The sequence below is a fragment of the Hemitrygon akajei genome, chromosome 16 (assembly GCF_048418815.1).
Source record: "Hemitrygon akajei chromosome 16, sHemAka1.3, whole genome shotgun sequence".
NCBI classification, from domain to species: Eukaryota; Metazoa; Chordata; class Chondrichthyes; order Myliobatiformes; family Dasyatidae; genus Hemitrygon; species Hemitrygon akajei.
The window spans coordinates 87521959-87540811 of record NC_133139.1 but is presented as its reverse complement, the minus strand read 5'-3'; positions in this window follow the sequence as shown (position 1 = coordinate 87540811).

Below are 18853 nucleotides of genomic sequence, written 5' to 3'. Positions count from 1 at the left end.
CCAACAAGAGTGGAGACCAACAGCTTGCTGTTTCGGTGTTTCAATCTAACGTGTCGCTTGTCCATGTCTGCCAACTTGAGGAGAGAGAGGACTGACTGACTGCAGGAGTGCAGGGCCTTCCCACAGCAACACACTCCGCTTGCGGTCTTGACGTTTCAATCCCCACGATCCTTCAGTCAGCAACATCATGAGGAGACAGGGCATCCACAGGGCCAGACCTCACCTCATTATGTTCTGAGGTCACCTGAAATATCGATCCATAAAATACACATACTCTCTTTTTTTGTGTAATTTATTTTTTTATTGAAGTTCATCAAACAAACATTTCCATAAGATATATTTCAGACATTGTACATATATATCATATAATCATATATATATATCACAAATCTCCACAAAGTATTTATCTGAGGTATACACTTATAGAAAAGAGTGGAAAGAAAAAACAAGCAAAAGGAAAGAACTATGTACAAGTAGGGAGAGATCCTTTTTTTTTACAACAGATTCATTGATTTGTGAGAATAAAATCAGGCCTATGAGGCATTATGTAGTTAAACCATTTTCCCAGTATGAATCAAATTGTTCCAGTTTATGATTAACAGACGCTGTTATCTTCTCCATTTTGTAAATGTCCAATGTAATTTCCATCCATGTATTTAAAGTTGGGCTCTCCTGTGATAACCATTTCCTAGTAAGAGTCTTTTTACTAGACACCAACAGTATATTCATGAAATATTTATCTCTTTTTAACCATTCTTGAGGTATATATCCAAAATATATGGTCTTACTCTCCAAGGGTATTTCACATTTAAAGATGTCTTGTAGGGCATTGTGTATCCCCCTCCAAAAGTTTTTGATAACAGGGCAGTCCCAAAAAAATATGATAATGATTTGCATTTAGATTTCCACAATTTCTCCAGCAAACAGGGAGGTTACTATCATAATGGGATTTCTGAGAGAGTGTAATAAAATATCTTATCAAGTTTTTCCATCCAAACTCCTTCCATTTCTGTGAACTGGTACACTTCCATTGATATCTCCATATTGTTGTCCATTCTTCCTCAGATAAAATTATCTCTCCTTCCTTCTCCCATTTTGTTTTAATGTATGAAGTGGAATGTGTTTTAAGATTTGACAACCCCTTATGCATGCTTGAAATGATTCTACTACTATTATCTGAATTATATGCTTTTCTAAAGAGCTCAATCAAGCATGCATTTGCCTTGGTTACATTTTTAAGCATCTCATTAACATATTGTCACAACTGTAAATACCGATAAAAATATTGTTTCTCTAATTAGTGTTTCTCTTTAAGCATTTCAAAACTGAACAGTGTTCCTTCTTTCATTATGTTGCAAAGAACTGTTATTTCTTTAGCTGTCCAGTCCTTAAATCTAGCATCCAATTTATTTGGTGTAAAATCAGAGTCATATGCACACAATTTAAGAATTGCAATATCTCCCTCTAGATTATATTCTTTTATAGTAGCTTTCCATATTTTAAGAATCAATTTCACCAATGGGCTATCAATAGTATTTATGTACATTTGCAGGTTGTTATCAGCCAGAATTGCTTGTATGGGGATGGGAAGTATCCGTTCCTCAATGTTTTTCCATTGAGTGTCATATGATGGGTTGCACCAACATATCACAGTTCTCAACTGTGCTGCAAAATAATAATCTCTAAGAGAAGGTAAGCCCCATCCCCCCTTTTCCTTCGCTAATTGCAAAGTTTTGAGATGAACTCTAGGCCTTTTACCCTGCCAAATATACCTTGATAGCATCTTGTTCCATTCATTGAATTGATTTTGATTTATCTCTATTGGTAGGGTCTGAAAGAGATATAACAGTCTGGGCAGTATATTCATTTTAATAGACTCAATCCTTGAACTGAGACAGAAAAAAGGAATCAGGCTCCATCTTGCAACATCTTCCTTAATTTTTTATATAAAGGCTGATAATTACATTCTGATAATTTTTCCAAATCTTTTGGCATAATGATGCCCAAATATTTGAAAGACTCTGTGTGCCATGCCCAGGGGTATCGACTTTCAATTTCTCTTGGTGGGCTATAGTAATATGAAAGTAATTGGGTTTTATCCATGTTGATCTTGTATCCTGATAATTGACCATTATTAACAATTGATAATTGTTCAAAGGATTGCATCAATTTAGGTAAAGAGTATGTTGGTTGCCCTAGCTAGATCAAAATGTCATCCGCAGAACAAGCCAATTTATGCTCTGTCCCTTTAATAGTAATTCCCCTGATAACTTCATTTTGTCTGATGTATTAAGCTAATGGTTCCAGATATAACACGAAGAGTAGTGGTGACCATGCACAACCCTGTCTCGTGCCCCTTTCTAGGGTAAGACTATTTGATAAATATCCATTGATTTTAATCCTAGGAGTAGGATTGTCATATAGTGTCTGTATAGTTTTAATGATTGTGTCTTGGAAACCAAATCTATGTAAAACTCTGTAAAGAAAATTCCAATTAACCAAATCAAATGCTTTTTCAGCATCCACGCTTATCACTATTGCTTCGATTTTATCTTTTTGCATATGGTCCATAATGTGAAGTGTCCTTCGTATATTGTCTTGACTACGGCGTTGTCGTATAAAACCTGTCTGATCATTACGTATCAGTATGGGTAGAAACTCCTCTAATCGTTTGGCCATGATGGAGGTAAATAACCTATAATCTACATTAAGAATGGATATTGGTCTAAATGACCCGCATTCCATTTTATCCTTGCCTTCTTTCGGTATAGCTGAGATTATCGCTTCCTTCCAACTGGGTGGCATTTGTGCCTTTTTTAGAGCCCAGTTCAGTGTGGGGAGTAAAACAGGAATTAACTCATTTTTAAATTCTTTCTACCACTCTGCCGTATACCCATCTGATCCTGGTGACTTGATTAATTTAAGCCTACTAATTGCAGCTTTTAATTCAGCTTCAGTTATGTCAGCAGTCATCCTTCTATTTTGTTCTTCGCTTAAAGTGAGTAACTCTAGAGAATTCAAGAAGGTGTCAATTTGGGTTTTGCTTCCCCCGGAACTTTGGAATATAGCATTTTGTAAAACACTTCAAAAGCTTCTTGAATTTCACTCAGCTTATTTTTTAATCATTTTCGTTCTTGGGTTCCTAATTCTATGAATTGTATTTTCTGCTATTTTTTTTTCAGTTTCCATGCCAGTATTTTCATAGATTTCGATCCACTTTCATAATGTCTCTGTTTCAGAATCATTAAGTTTTTCCTGATTTCTTGCATAGCCTAATTAATTATTTCATTCCTAATTCTTTTAATTTCCCCTAATGTCTCCTGTGCCAAATTCAATTTGTGTTTTTTCTAGTTCCTTCAGTCTATTTTGTAATTCCTCTAATGTTTTATTCATTATTTTTTTCTTATATGAAGATATCGCTATAATTTTCCCTTTAAGACCGCCTTCAGAGTATCCCATAAAATGGGAGGTGAAACCTCTCCATTATCATTAAATTCTAAGTAGAGACCAATTTCTGTTTTTTAATTTGTTCCTTAAAGTCCGGATCATTGAGTAGACTTGAATTTAGTTTCCAAATAGTATTCTTTGGTTGTAGGTCAAAATCAACAGATAAATATATAGGTGCATGGTCACTTACATCTAGTGTCCCAATTCCACAGGTGTTTATTTTGCCTTTGTCTTTTCCAAATGTTATGAAATAGTCTATTCTTGTATATACAGAATGTGGAGCAGAATAATGAGTGTAATCCCTTCTGCCAGGGAAAAGGTCCCTCCATATATCAATTAAACCAACATCCTCAAAAAGTGTATTAACTTTCTTATGTAAAGATTTTGTTTCATAGGTTTTTCTATTGGAAGAGTCTAAGTTTGGTTGTAATTGTAAATTTAAGTCTCCCCCACATATCAGGAGACCTTCTGTTTCTGTTACCATCATATCAGTAATTTTCTGAAATAAACCAATATCACTCCCTGGGGGTGCGTATATATTGAATAGAGTCACTGAATTGCCGTCTATATTCCCCCTTACCAGAATACATCTGCCTTCTTTATCTCCCATTTCGAATATTTTTTCAAAATTTAGCTTACTTGAGATAAGAACTGCAACTCCTCTCCTATGTCCTGATTTATATGAGGAGAAAAACAGATTAGTGAAGCCCATTCTCTTTAGTTTTTTTATGCTCATGATCACTTAAATGATTTTCCTGTAAATATACTACATGGGCTTGTTCTTTTTTCATTTTGGATAAAAATTCTCTTACGTTTGATTGGATTTAATAGCCCATTTACTTTAAAAGTAATGAATTTTAGCCATCTGTATTTTTCTCTCAATGTATCATTGAAATTAGAATAAAACTTAATCAATCTACTCCCTGAATAAATAAGAACCAAGAAACTCAAATAATAACAAAAATGGCAACGAACGTGTGATTCCAAGGCTGAGGTCTCTAGTAAATGACCCTGCGTTGAGCTAGAGGAAATGTCTAGCTGTGGGGGATAACCCCTCCTACTTATGAGTTGAGTGCCCCCATTGCAGTATTCATAAAAGTCAGTGAACAAATCCATTACACAGAAAAGATTTCCCTGTGCATTCCTCCTATATATATATATATATATACACACACACAAATATATATATATGCATACACATATACACACACACACACACACACACACACACACACACACACACACACACACATATATGCACATATATATATATTCTCATTTTGGTGGGGAAAAAGGAGTAAGTGAGCGAATAATGAATAACAACTAAGTAATATAAAATCCTCATTATAATAAGTATTTCTCGAGATAGGTATATCACCGTGTACTTTTGCCTCTGTATAGCTTCTCAGCATTTTTAAAATTAGCCAAACCTTATGGCTCTTCTGAAGGGGGTGAGGACTGTCTTTGGAAAACTCCCGGTCTCTTCCTGATATATTTCTCTCGGCCTCCTCCCGCCTCCTGCCTTCTCGTTTCTCGCACTATTTCCCAAGCCGAGCGGGACAATTCCTCAGCCAGGCTTTCCTTCGTTTTGATCACGCTGACGGGCAATCCTCTGGCCTTCATGTCTGTAGTCGCCTCTTCCACTGTCTGGTAGAACCCCGTCCCGTTGTCATAAAACACTCGAAGTTTAGCAGGATACGGAGTTTGAAATCTAATCTTATTTTGCTTTAATACTCGCTTTATTTCGGAGTATTCTTGACGTTTCTGGAGGACCGCGGGGGGGGTTAATCTTGGTCGAAATATATTAATTTATCCTCTAAAAACACTCTCTTCTTACCCCAGGCTCTTCCTAGAATCTCCGCCTTGATGCTATACCGAAGGAATTTAATTATTATTGAGCGTGGCTTTCTATGCTGGGTAGGTTTCGGGACTAACGCGCGGTGGGCTCTTTCGACTTCCAGCTCCATAGCCGGGGGAAGATCCAGCGCGTCCCGCAGTAACTTTCCGACAAACTCTGTCATAGACGAGCCCTCCGCTCCTTCGGGAACGTTGTAGATTCTGATATTTTTCCGCCGTGATCTTCCCTCCAGGTCAAGCAGTTTACCTTCTTGGTGATGTATTATTTTTATTGTCTTGCTCAGTATCCGTTCCACGTTTTGAACGCAATCTTCCACCTTCTCAATTTGAGTCTCTACCACCGCTATTTTTTGATTAACGCTGGCGAGCTCTGCCTTAATATCACAGAGCTGCTGCTCTATTTCTTTCCGGAACTCCCTTATTTCTTTCAGGATTTCGAAGATATTCGCCGCTTCACCTGAACGAGGCCCGGCGTCCACCTCGCTCGCATGCAGTCGGGTCGGAGAGCCGCTCACTGCACTCCTCTGGACGCAGGCTCCACAGTGTCCCTTTTTTTCCATTTCTTTGCCCCATTCTTGCCCCTCTTTTCAGTTCAAATATTTTTCGAAAAATATTATATTTGACGGGTTAATGGGGCTTAATACGCGTTTTTCCGGAGGAGCTAGTGACTTAAGCTGCCATTCTCGACGATGACGTCACCGGAAACCAAATACACATACTCTCAATGTCTGCTTCATTTGATACACCTGTACACCTGCTCATTAATGCAAATACCTAATCAGCCAATCATGTGGCAGCAACCTAATGCATGAAAGCATGCAGACATGGTCAAGAGGTTCAGTTGTTATTCAGGTCAAATATTAGAATGGGGAGGAAATGTGACCCAAGTAACTTTGACTTTGGAATGATTGTTAGTGCTAGATGGGGTGGTTTGAGTATCTCATAAAATGCTGATCTCCTTGAATTTTCATGCACAACAGTCTCCAGAGTTTACAGAGAAGTATGTTAAAAAAAAGCAAAAAAAAAACATCTTGTGAGGGGCAGTTCTGTGGGCAAAATCATCTTATTGATGAAAGAGACCAGAGGAGAATGGACAAAGTGGTTCACACTGACAGGAAGGAGACAGTAACTCACTCCGAAATCCTGCTTATTAGTCATGCATAATATTAAGAGTAGGAAATTTAAAAACTGTACATCCAGTCAAGTCATGTTTATTGCCATTTAACTATATACATGTATATAATGTATATAATCATATAATGTATATTAAAATGAGATAACGTTTCTCCAAACTAGGGTGTAAAACACAGTAGTACACATAACACACAATAAGGTATGAATGTAAGGATAAAATCTACAGTTGAATCACACATAAATAACAAACTAAAGTGCATCAATTAAATACTGTTATGTATGGAACAGATTAACCAGTGACATTTGAATATGATGCCGCAGGGAGTTCAGAAACCTAATGGCCGGAGGGAAGAAACTGTTTCCTATCTCACTGCTCTGGTCTTTATGCATCAGAGTCTCCTGCCTGATGGTAGAAAGGCAAAGAGGATGCTGGATGGATTGTGGGGTCCTTAATATTACTAAGGTCCCAGCGTACGTAGCATTCCTGATAAATGACCGAGGGTGGTAGGGAGACCCCTATGATCCTTTCAGCTGTTCTCACAGTCCTTTGTGGAAACTTCTGGTCCAATGCTCGGCTGCTCCCACACCAGATGGAGATGCAGCTTGTCAGGATGCTCTCAATGGTGCTCCTATAAAATGCAGTTAAGATGGGGGTAGGGAGCCATGCTAACCTGAATCTTCTTAGGAAGTGGAGACGCTGCTGTGACTTCTTGTTCAAAGAGGTGATGCTAGGAACCTGAAATAGAGACAGTAAATATCAGGTCAGGCAGCATCTATGGAAGGAGAAATGCCAACACTTTAGACCAGAGAACTTTTCACAGAACTGTTCTAATGAAGGATCTTCTGAGTGTTTCCAAAACTTTCTATTTTAATTCGGAGTAGTGAGCTGTGTCTTCTGGAGTCCTTGCTTTAGTTTTTTTTTAAGCTGTGAATATTGTAAATATAGTATTTGATCTGAAGGGAAATGTGGTCTTTATTCTGGTTGATTACAACGTTGAATAAACAAGGTGCTGCCTAGTCTACTGAGTATACCTGTTTCCCCAGCTCGTAGATTCCTGCTTCCCCAGCTTGTAGATGAAAGTGGATGAATCTTCACTTGACCCAGTCTGAAAACTTCAACGTTGTGATAGAACAACGTTCAGCCAGAAAAGTGGCTGAAGAATCCCTCCACACTGAAAAGTGGAAATGCACAGGAACTCACTCTTCCTGCTCTTGTGCAACAGTCCAGAGATCGAAGGTCGAATGGTCAAGGTACAAAAGTCAGCATGCCTGGAACTCAAAGGCCTGACAACTACAAGTCCGGGCTAGCTATCAGACATTGAAGGTTTGTGTGTGAGAATGGGTGGATTGAGGGTGAGCAAAGAGCTTGTTTTGTTGTTTCTGTTGTGTTGTTATTGTTGCTTGTCTGCTGCTGCTGAACATTGTGGCTGTTCTACATTGGCACCGGAATGTGTGTTAACATTTGCAGACTGCTCCCTGCATGCCATTGGGCTGTGTTGGCTGCTAAAAGAAATTTTGCTGCCTGTTACATGTGATAAATGAATGGATCGGAGCCTGGATCTGACAATTATTAATGGTCTCCCTCTGGAGGTACCTTTAGCAGTCAGAGCCAAGAGGAATCATGCTGAGTTTCTTTCAGTTCAAGGCAGCTTCTCACTTGACTCTATAAAATAACACTTCACTGGGTAAACCAAATTTTACCTGAACTTGGACTTCAATAAAACAAAGGCACCAGACCTGCTCTGAAATCCCTCCTGACAGATGAATCAGAATATTGTTTAGTTTGGACTTCATTCTTGTCAGAGGACAGATGTCGTAAGGTATCGTTGAGAAGGGCTGCTAATTTTATATCCATTTTACTTTTCTTAGAAAACCACAAAACTGTCAGGGTTTCCAGTGAAAGTGATGAATGTAATGATGAGGTTACAGAGGCCTGCAGTTCCAGCAGAAACACCTTTATTCACCCCCCCCCCTCCACATTCTCCTATTCAGGGCAGCATCATGGAGGCTGACCTACCTGATTTCTTCACATTTCCTGAGCAATATACATGTTGAGGCAGGAATAAAATACAACTTGTGTGAAGGAAGTGGAATTATATTTTCAAATTAGTGAAGATACGTTTTAAGTTGATATCTTATTCACAATGCACATACCTCCAAGAGGAACATACACTTATCGTGGTTTGAGGCTTCTGTGCCTCAGTAATGCAGTCAGCCACATTGGCTGGAGTCAGGGCTTTATGCTTTGGCTCTTGGTCGGTCACCCATGCCAAGCAGGTCAAAGGGTAGAGGCCAGACTAAGAGTGGTCCACCGATTCTCCAGGCTCAGGGCCAACAACCCTGACTTGTAAAACAAAACTGTTCCAGAGACAGCAGTGAAGAACCTTCTACATCTGAGTCCAACGGTATTCCTGAGTCACCACCCGGTACTTGCGTGACCGACAGCAGAGAAAACCGAGAGGAAGCTCCTGACATGATGAAGGAAGCCCTGAACACCGCCAGAGGTGGAAAACCTTCATTGCTGCTCTAAACACCAGTGGTGTAATGGGCAGTAAGTAAGTCACAATTCACATAAAGTAACATGGCTGCCACCACAATCAATCTGGAGAGCTGAGCTGTTTTTACAAAGTTCTCCTTGACCCATATTTTCCTTATCTTCCATTTTCGTGCACAGGAAATAGAACACTAACAGGGCTGATCTGTAACTCACCCCAGGGCTTTTCTACCTGTGCCCCTGGAGCCTTCCTGCCTGCATTGCTCATCAGGCAGAGAAGTTCCTCACTGCTACAGAGTGTCTGTGTTTGAACTTTGCAGGAGAGTGCTTGAGGTTGCGAACTGATTCAAGATTAGTGTATGGAGCGGACTGTAGACAGAGGAGTTGTGTGATCACTCGAGTCGAGCAAGAGGTTCTCCTTGCTGGTTCCTCGGGTGCCTAAAGAAGCTGATCTGGGATCCACATGTCCTGGTGCAGTGTAGACACGAGCAAGGGGTGGCTGTGGTTAGTGGTTGTGTCTTTTGGTTGTTCAGTCTCTCCTTTTACAGTGGCCGCTTGTTTTCTGCAGCACAGCGAAGGTTGCTGTCATGTGACGCAGCTCCCTCTTGAACAGATTTCCTCCAGGTGTCCCTACTGAATGCAATGGCTTCCCAGATTTTAGATGTAATGATGAATTCCTTCAGGCTGATGTCAATGTAACCTTTGAAGTGTTTTCTTTACACACCAAGGGCTCATTGATCTTTCTGCAACTGGAAGTAAAGGATCTGTTTGGGAAGATGTGAGTTAGATATTTGGATGACATCACCTATCCATTGGAGATGGTGTTGCTTTATCATGGTGGAGATGCTGTTCACGTTGGCCTCCTCCAGTACCCTGGTGCTTGTGTCTGTCATTCCAGCTGATCCTCAAAACCTTTCATGAGGTTCTACAGTGGGATTGTTCCAGAGTTTTCCAGTGGCCAGCTGCTGCTGGTTTATGATTCAGCTCCATATGCTAATGTAGGAAGGACTACTGCTCTATGGACCAAAAGTTTTCTTTGGACCTGTAGGTCATGGTCTTCAAAGGGTCTTCCTTAATCTCACATTGATCCATGAGCACTACTCAGGCAGTGGTTGATTGCTGAGTTGATGTCTGCTTTTGAGGAGAGAATGCAGCCAAGATAAGGAACTTGGTCCACAGATTCAAAGGTGATATCGTGAACTTTTATGAAAGGCTGGATAAATGACCGGGTGGGTGATATAGGACCTCTGTCTCTTTTTTATATTCAAAACAGGACCCTGATCCCTATATGCCTTGGGAACGGCATTCAGGATACAGTGGAGAACTTTTTCAGGGTGTGTGTGACAGGGTTGTCATCCGCATACCGAAGCTCCATGATAGTGGTGGCGCTGACCTGGTTCTTGGTCTGGATCCAGTTGAGGTTGAAAAGCCTGTTATCCATTCTATAGACGATTGGGATTCCCTGGGGCAGGTCTTGTCCAATGAGATGAAGGGCGGCAGCAATAAAGATGGCAAATAGGGTGGGTGCAATGATACAGAACTGTTTGACTCCTGTCATCACAGTGAAGGCTTCTGAGTCAGTGCCATCATTGCTCAGTATCATGGCTGTCATGAGGCTGTAGCCTTGGTGTTTCCAACTACTTGTCAGGACAGTATACACCAGAGAACTTGGCAGTTGACTGTATCAAATGCCTTTGTCAGATCAATGAAAGCCAGGTAACAGTGTTGCCTTTGTTAATGGCATTTTTCCTACAATTGGCGTGCTATAAAGATCATGTCTGCAGTACCTTAAGGAGGGCAGAAACCATGCTGTGATTCAGGGGGTAGTTCTTCAGATAGTGGAAGGAGTTGGTTGACAGGGATACGTGCAAGTACTTTGCCTGTTGTTGACAGCGGGGAGCTGCTTCCGTATTTGCCACAATCTGCCTTGTCTCCCTTCTTGAATATGGTCACTATTGGAGAATCCCTGAGCTCAGAGGGCAGTTGTTCCTTTCAGAAGAAAGGCATGCAAGTGGTGCAGGAGTGCTGGTTCATCTTCCTGGAGGATCTCTGCTGTGATCCCAGCTGGACCCATGGCTTTGTTGCTTTTCATGCTCCTGGTGATATGATGGATGGACCTTGTTCACACTGGGTGAGTTCCCATGTCCTCTCTCACAGGTCTCCAAAGGATTTGGTTACTAACCTCTGGTATAGCAGTGCTGTCACAGATAAAGAATTCTTGAAAGTACTCTCACTTTTGAATGTTGATATCTTTCCAACCCTTTAGAAAGATTTTTTTTCCTAACTTTGAGCATAGGGGGTTTAAGCCAAAGTAACTTGGGCCATAGACTGCTTTGGTGATACCGAAGAAGCTTGTCATGTCACCATGGTCAGTAGTCTCTGGATTTCCAGGGCGTTCACTCCCTCACCCTGTTACTCTCTTTTGTCCCTGTGCCTAAAGGGATCAGGGGGTATGGAGAGAAAGCAGGTACAGGGTTCTGAGTTGGATGTCCTTCTGCCAGACACAAAAGGCTTTCTTTCTCTATCTCCATGTCATTATCACCAAACCAATCCTGACGTTGTCTGGCCTGGTGCCCAAGGATGTTTTTGCAGCAATTGAGAATGGTGGATTTAAGCAGATCCCGGTGTTCTTTGATATCCTCTGTATGTTCCTGTTTGAGATTTTCCCCAAACGAGACCTGAGGGTTCTGTTGGTTCACAGTGTCAGGCAGGCTCTTGAGTTTTAGGCTTGGTCTGGTCTGCTTCTTATGAACCCTCTTTTTCATGAGTCTGACAGGCATGGTGGAGTGGGAGAAGTGGGGAGGTGCATATGATCCTGTAGGCATCAACAGTGCTAAGGTGACAGGCTCGAGAGCTTCAGGTTCCCAGCTGTGAACATCACCAACAGCCTGTCTTCATCCAACCATGCAGGAAAGCTCACCAATGCCCCTACTTCTACAGGAGGCTGAAGGAGTTTGGCATGGCCTACACCAATTTTTATTGTTGCCTCATTGATATCATCCTATCTGGAAGCATTACAGCTTGGCAACAGCTCAGCCCGTGAACAAAAGTAAGAGTAGAGAGCTGTAAACACCACTCAGCACATCAGCGATCTCAGCCTCCCCTCCATGGACCCTGTCTGAATGTCTCACTGCCTGTAAGGCAGTCAACCTGATCAAAGATCACACGCACCCCAGACATTATCACTTTGTCCTCCTCCCACTGGGCAGAAAATATAAATGCCAGAAAGCATGAGCACCAAGATTAAGACTAGATTCTATCCCACTTTTATAAAATTGTTGAATGGTTTTCTAGTAACATAGAAACATAGAAAATAGGTGCAGAAGTAGGCCATTTGGCCCTTCGAGCCTGCACCGCCATTCAGTATGATCATGGCTGATCATCCAACTCAGAACCCTGTACCTGCTTTCTCTCCATACCCCCTGATCCCATTAGCCACAAGGGCCATATCTAACTTCCTCTTAAATATAGCCAATGACCCGGTCTCAACTGTTTCCTGTGGCAGAGAATTCCACAGATTCACCACTCTCTGTGTGAAGAAGTTTTTCTTCATCTCGGTCCTAAAAGGCTTCCCCTTTATCCTTAAATTGTGACCCTCTGTTCTGGACTTCCCCAACATCGGAAACAATCTTCCTGCATCTAGCCTGTCCAATCCCTTTAGAATTTTATATGCTTCAATAAGATCCCCCCTCGATCTTCTAAATTCCAGTGAGTATAAGCCTAGTCTTTTCCCTATTGCTTTAACCTCTCCATGTCCAGCGCATGCTGCCTATCTCTCTCCCTTTCCCTTTCCTCCAACTCCTTTTATGCCTCCAACTCAGCCTTTTCCTTCTCCCTTTGTGCCTCCCAGGCAGCTCTTTCCCTCTCCCCTTTCCACCTCCAACTCCTTTAGCTGGAGCTCATATTCCCTTTTCTTCTGTTCTGCGTCCAACCTTAATTTTTCCAACTCTAACTGAACCACCCCAACAACTGGTTTCTTCTCAGGGAACAGATCCAATACCCCAGCCGAAAACACCTCCACCAATATATAGTGCTGGGCTATGGCCCTCTGTATCTCCCACTTTTTCATTGACAACTTCACCTCTGGGAGATTTAATCGTTTCACAATATTCACCATGCCTGTCTTTGTGGCATCCTCTAGCACCTTTAAAGTCGGGCTTTCTAAAAATTTGTCTATATCCATCCTTGCTGGTTTCCCGTCTGGTTACCCACGCAACCAGATCAAATAATGGACTTATAGCCCGATTCACTGGCCCCCTAATTTGGTAATCAAATCCCCGACGAGCCCCCAATTTGTTATGTACCCTGTAACTGGATGTCTTACCAGCAAAGATAGAAGAATCCGTTGGAGTCTGGTGGTACTATTTACAAACAGTGTTTATTAGTAAAATATACAAATTAATATCAACAATGCAAATATATAGATAATACACGTTAGCAATACTAAACCTAAAAGTGTGGGTATAATAATAATCAATAATAAACAAGCTCTATCGATGTCCAGGGGATAATGAATTGTCATATGTGAATGTAAAGTTCAGTTCAGTTCATACGTGCTGAGGTAGTTGTTGGTTCTTGTGTTTTAATCGTTGGAGAGAGAGAGAGAGAGAGAGAGAGACAGAGAGAGAGAGAGAGAGAGAGAGAGAGAGAGAGAGAGAGAGAGAGAGAGAAAGAGAGAGAGAGAGAGAGAGAGAGAGAGAGAGAGAGAGAGAGAGAGCAAGCAAACAGTGACAGCTACAGTCAGTCAAACCTTCCTTTACGTTCTTGATCCGTCGATGTGTTGTGGCCATTCAGGTATGACCCCTCTGTTCTTCAGCTAGACCGTTCTTCTGTGGTGGACTCGTTACCCAGGCAAGGGCAGACACACACACAAGCCCCCACCGGCCCTGCTATAAACACTGAGTTAAACTGACCGATCCTTTGTTCAGTCCCCGATACCCCACACCTTCTCATGGGTTCCAACACTCAAGCAGTGCTCACGAGTGTGTCTCCTGGTGTGTCTGAGGGGTGTCTCCCCAGACCTCACTTTTATCCCTACTCACAGGGTCTCAGGTGTCAATCAGTTTTGAATGGCTTAGTCCATCAAACCAGCCCACTCCAGCTGTCCACTGAGGAATTTTAATGAACAGAATGGTACCAAGTAAACAGCCCTCTCCAGAGCCATAAGTCTTTCAGGAGTCATAATATGGTGGAACAACAAGTCTCTCTCTCCTGGTGTTATCTCTCTCCTATCTGAAGCAAATGTTCCAGTCCCAGTATGTTTTCCCTTTGTCTCTCTTTCTCTCTCATTAGCAGCGTGGTAACAGTAACAGTTTGTGATTCTTCCGGGGGGGGGGGGGGGACATGGGCAACTCTGTACCCTTCTGCCCATCAGAGTTGTTCATCCTTCATAACAACATCTTCAAAAAATTCTATAAGATTCGTCAGACATGATTTTCCTTTCACAAATCCATGCTGACTTTGTCCGATGATTTCCCCTCTTTCCAAATGTGCTGTTATCACATCTTTGATAACTGACTCTAGCATTTTCCCCACCACCGACGTCAGACTAACCCGGTTTTTCTCTCCCTCCTTTTTAAAAAAGTGGGCTTACATTAGCCACTCTCCAATCCTCAGGAACTAATCCAGAATCTAAGGAGTTTTGAAAAATTATCACTAATGCATCCATTAATTCTTGGGCTACTTCCTTAAGCACTCTGGGATGCAGACCATCTGGCCCTGGGGATTTATCTGCCTTTAATCCCTTCAATTTACCTAACACCACTTCCCTACTAACATGTATTTCCCTCAGTTCCTCCATCTCACTAGACCCTCGGTCCCTTACTATTTCCGGAAGATTATTTATGTCCTCCTTAGTGAAGACAGAACCAAAGTAGTTATCCAATTGGTCTGCCATGTCTTTGTTCCCTATGATCAATTCACCTGTTTCTGACTGTAAAGGACCTACATTTGTCTTGACCAATCTTTTTCTTTTCACATATCTATAAAAGCTTTTACAGTCAGTTTTTATGTTCCCTGCCAGCTTTCTCTCATAATCTTTTTTCCCTTTCCTAATTAAGCCCTTTGTCCTCCTTTGCTGGTCTCTGAATTTCTCCCAGTCCTCAGGTGTGCTGCTTTTTTTTTTTGCTAATTTATATGTTTCTTCTTTGGACTTGATACTATCCCTAATTTCCCTTGTCAGCCATGGGTGCACTACCTTCCCTGGTTTATTCTTTTGCCAAATTGGGATGAACAAGATGGACTCTTAACCTCACAGTCTACCTTGCTATGACCTTGAACTTTATTGCCAACCTGCACTGCCCTGCCTCTGTAACAGTAACACTTTATTCGCCACTCCATTATTGTTTTACCTCAATGCACTGTTGTATTGGATTGATCTGTATGAACAGTACTCTAGATACATTTTTAACTGTGCCTTGGTACATGTGACAATAATGAACCTATTAACCAATTCACTTGGAACCATACATAACATATAACATAATCTAATTAGACATAGCTTTCTGGTTTTAAAGGACATACAGCGTCTCATAAATTTGAAGGGGGGAACAAATGGATCTGGTGAATTCTGATTTTCAATAACTTTCTACATTGACAATATGCTATAGTTTTAATCTCATCATTTAGCTGCCTTATTGGTTACCCTCTCTGGTTCTGGCAGTGCCTGGCTAAAGTTTATTTCTGAGACCCAAATACTGGCATCAGGAAATTTAGTACTAGCCCTTTTTATTGGTTTCTGACTCTGTTTAGTAGCTGTTTGGAGTCTCTGTGGTCTATTATTTATAATTTATTCCGAGGAAGAGGATAACCTTTGTTTTGTTTCAAGCTATGGCTATAGATTCTCAAAATACAATGTACATTCTCCAGGACAGCTGTGACATGAATAAATTTGGCACCTGGATAGCTATTCATTTGTACTTCTTTATTAGATCACTTTTTAATCCTGTGGACATTAGAGTCACTGATAATTAGTGTAGGTTTAAAGGGCTTTCATTTCTAAATTATATCAGATTTAGGGTGCCTAATTATTTGGCCATCATTATGCCTGTTGCTTCACTACTGTATATGGATTTAAAATACCAGCAAAGAATCTCAATAATATACTTCAATCAGCTCACAGAAGTATTACTTCTTCCAGCTGTATTGTGCTGGGTTTCAAAGATATCGATGCCACCTGCCTATCACCAATAATGGTCAGAGTCACTTAGAACACATTTCTTCCCCATTCTGATATTTGTTCTGAACAACAACTGAACCTCTTGACCATGTCTGCATGATTTTATTCATTGAATTTCTGCCTCATGATTGGGTGATCAGATATTTGCATGAACAAAGCAGGTACACAGGTGCATCTAATAAAGTGGCCACGGAAGGGATATCACTATTACTGGGTCAAAGTCCTCAAAACTTTTTCAACAGAATCTTCTCCAGAGGGAGTATCTTCACCAGAGGGACTTCAGCGGTTCAAGAAGTTGGCTCAACACCACATTCGTAAGCACTATTAATGCTGGCATTGCTGGTCTAGATCTAGAGAAAATTAATACAACAGCTCCTCCACAGATCCAGAAAATTGAATGAAATAATTCCTTTTTGTCTCCTTGTTTACTAGATGTTCATGATCTATTCATTCATTATTTGTCCTGTCATTCATGATTAGTGCTGTCTGCACTAATTCACCTAGACTTCTTCAATATTGTCTTCCAAAAACTGCAACCCCTGTACCAGTATCAACAAGGGGAGCAGGCATATATAAACACTGCTCTCTTCAACTGTCCCTCCAACTGTTCAATCTGAAATAGATGTCAAGGGATGTCTTTATCGGAAAATTCACGGCGGCTTCAGTTGGTGTCTTGTAACACTTTCTCAAGGTTAATTAGAAAAAGGTATTAAATTCTGGACTTTCCAGCAGCACCCAGATTGCAAAAATTAATGAAAAAGAAAATAAGAAATTCCAACATCATCAGAACAACCCAGTTTGCTAGGTTCACACAACATTGTCTGTTGTATAAAACATTCACCTTCTCCGCCTCTGGCATACAGAAACTCCAGTAAATATTCCAATAATGTGGCACCTTTAGGAATTTGGTGATGGCAGATGAATAGCTTTGCTGGGCTATTGGATATTACTGATAATATCCAAACACAATGTTAATTTTAATTCAGGGTCCCTTTATAACATATGCTTCAGGCCCTGCTGTATACATGGTAACAAGCTGCGCATTTTGAACAATCCACAATTTGTCATGTTCCAGAAGAGCAAGGTATTCAAAGAACAATACAGCACAGTACAGGCCCTTCAGCCCACAATGTTGTGCCGACCTTTAAACCCTGCCTCCCATATAAACGCCCACCTTAAATTCCTCCATATACCTGTCTAGTAGTCTCTTAAATTTCACTAGTGTATCTGCCTCCACCACTGACTCAGGCAGTGCATTCCATGCACCAAGCACTCTCTGAGTAAAAAACCTTCCTCTAATATCCCCCTTGAACTTTCCACTCCTTACCTTAAAGCCATGTCCTCTTGTATTGAGCAGTGGTGCCCTGGGGAAGATGCGCTGGCTGTCCACTCTATCTATTCCTCTTAATTGCTGGTATACCTCCATCATGTCTCCTCTCATCCTCCTTTTCTCCAGAGAGTAAGGCCCTAGCTCCGTTAATCTCTGATCATAATGCATACTCTCTAAACCAGGCAGCATCCTGGTAAATCTCCTCTGTACCCTTTCCAATGCTTCCACATCCTTCCTATAGTGAGGCAACCAGAACTGGACACAGTACGCCAAGTGTGGCTTAACCAGAGTTTTACAGACCTGCATCATTTCCCCATGACTCTTAAACTCTATCCCTCGACTTATGAAAGCTAACACTCCATAAGCTTTCATAACTACCCTATCTACCTGTGAGGCAACTTTCAAGGATCTGTGGACATGTACCCCCAGATCCCTCTGCTCCACCATACTACCAAGTATCCTGCCATTTACTTTGTACTCTGCCTTGGAGTTTGTCCTTCCAAAGTGTACCACCTCACACTTTTCTGGGTTGAACTTCATCTGCCACTTTTCAGCCCACATCTGCATCCTATGAATGTCTTTCTGCAATCTTCGACAATCCTCAACAGTATCCACAACACCACCAACCTTTGTGTCATCTGTAAACTTGCCAACCCATCCTTCTAGCCCCACATTCAGGTCGTTAATAGAAATCACAAAAAGTAGAGGTCCCAGAACTGATCCTTGTGGGACAACACTAGTCACAACCCTCCAATCTGAATGTATTCCCTCCACCACGACCCTCTGATTTCTGCAGTCAAGCCAATTCTGAATCCACCTGGCCAAACTTCCCTGGATCCCATGCCTTCTGAATTTCTCAATAAGCCTACCCTGTGGTACCTTGTCAAATGCCTTACTAAAATCCATGTAGATCACATCCACTGTACTACCTTCATCTATATGCCTGGTCACCTCCTCAAAGAACTCTATCAGGCTTGTTAGACATGATCTGCCCTTCACAAAGCCTTGCTGACTGTTCCTGTTCAGACCATGATTCTCTAAATGCCCATAGATCCTATCTCTAAGAATCTTTTCCAACAGCTTTCCCATCACAGACGTAAAGCTCACTGGTCTATAATTACCCAGACTATCCCTACTACCTTTTTTGAACAAGAGGACAACATTCGCCTCCCTCCAATCCTCCGGTACCATTCCCGTGGACAACGAGGACATAAAGATCCAAGCCATAGGCTCATCAATCTTTTCCCTTGCCTCATGGAGCAGCCTGGGGAATATTCCATCAGGCCCCGGGGACTTATCCGTCCTAATGTATTTTAACAACTCCAACACCTCCTCTCCCTTAATATCAACATGCTCCAGAACATCAACCTCACTAATATTGTCCTCACCATCATCAAGTTCCTTTTCGTTGGTG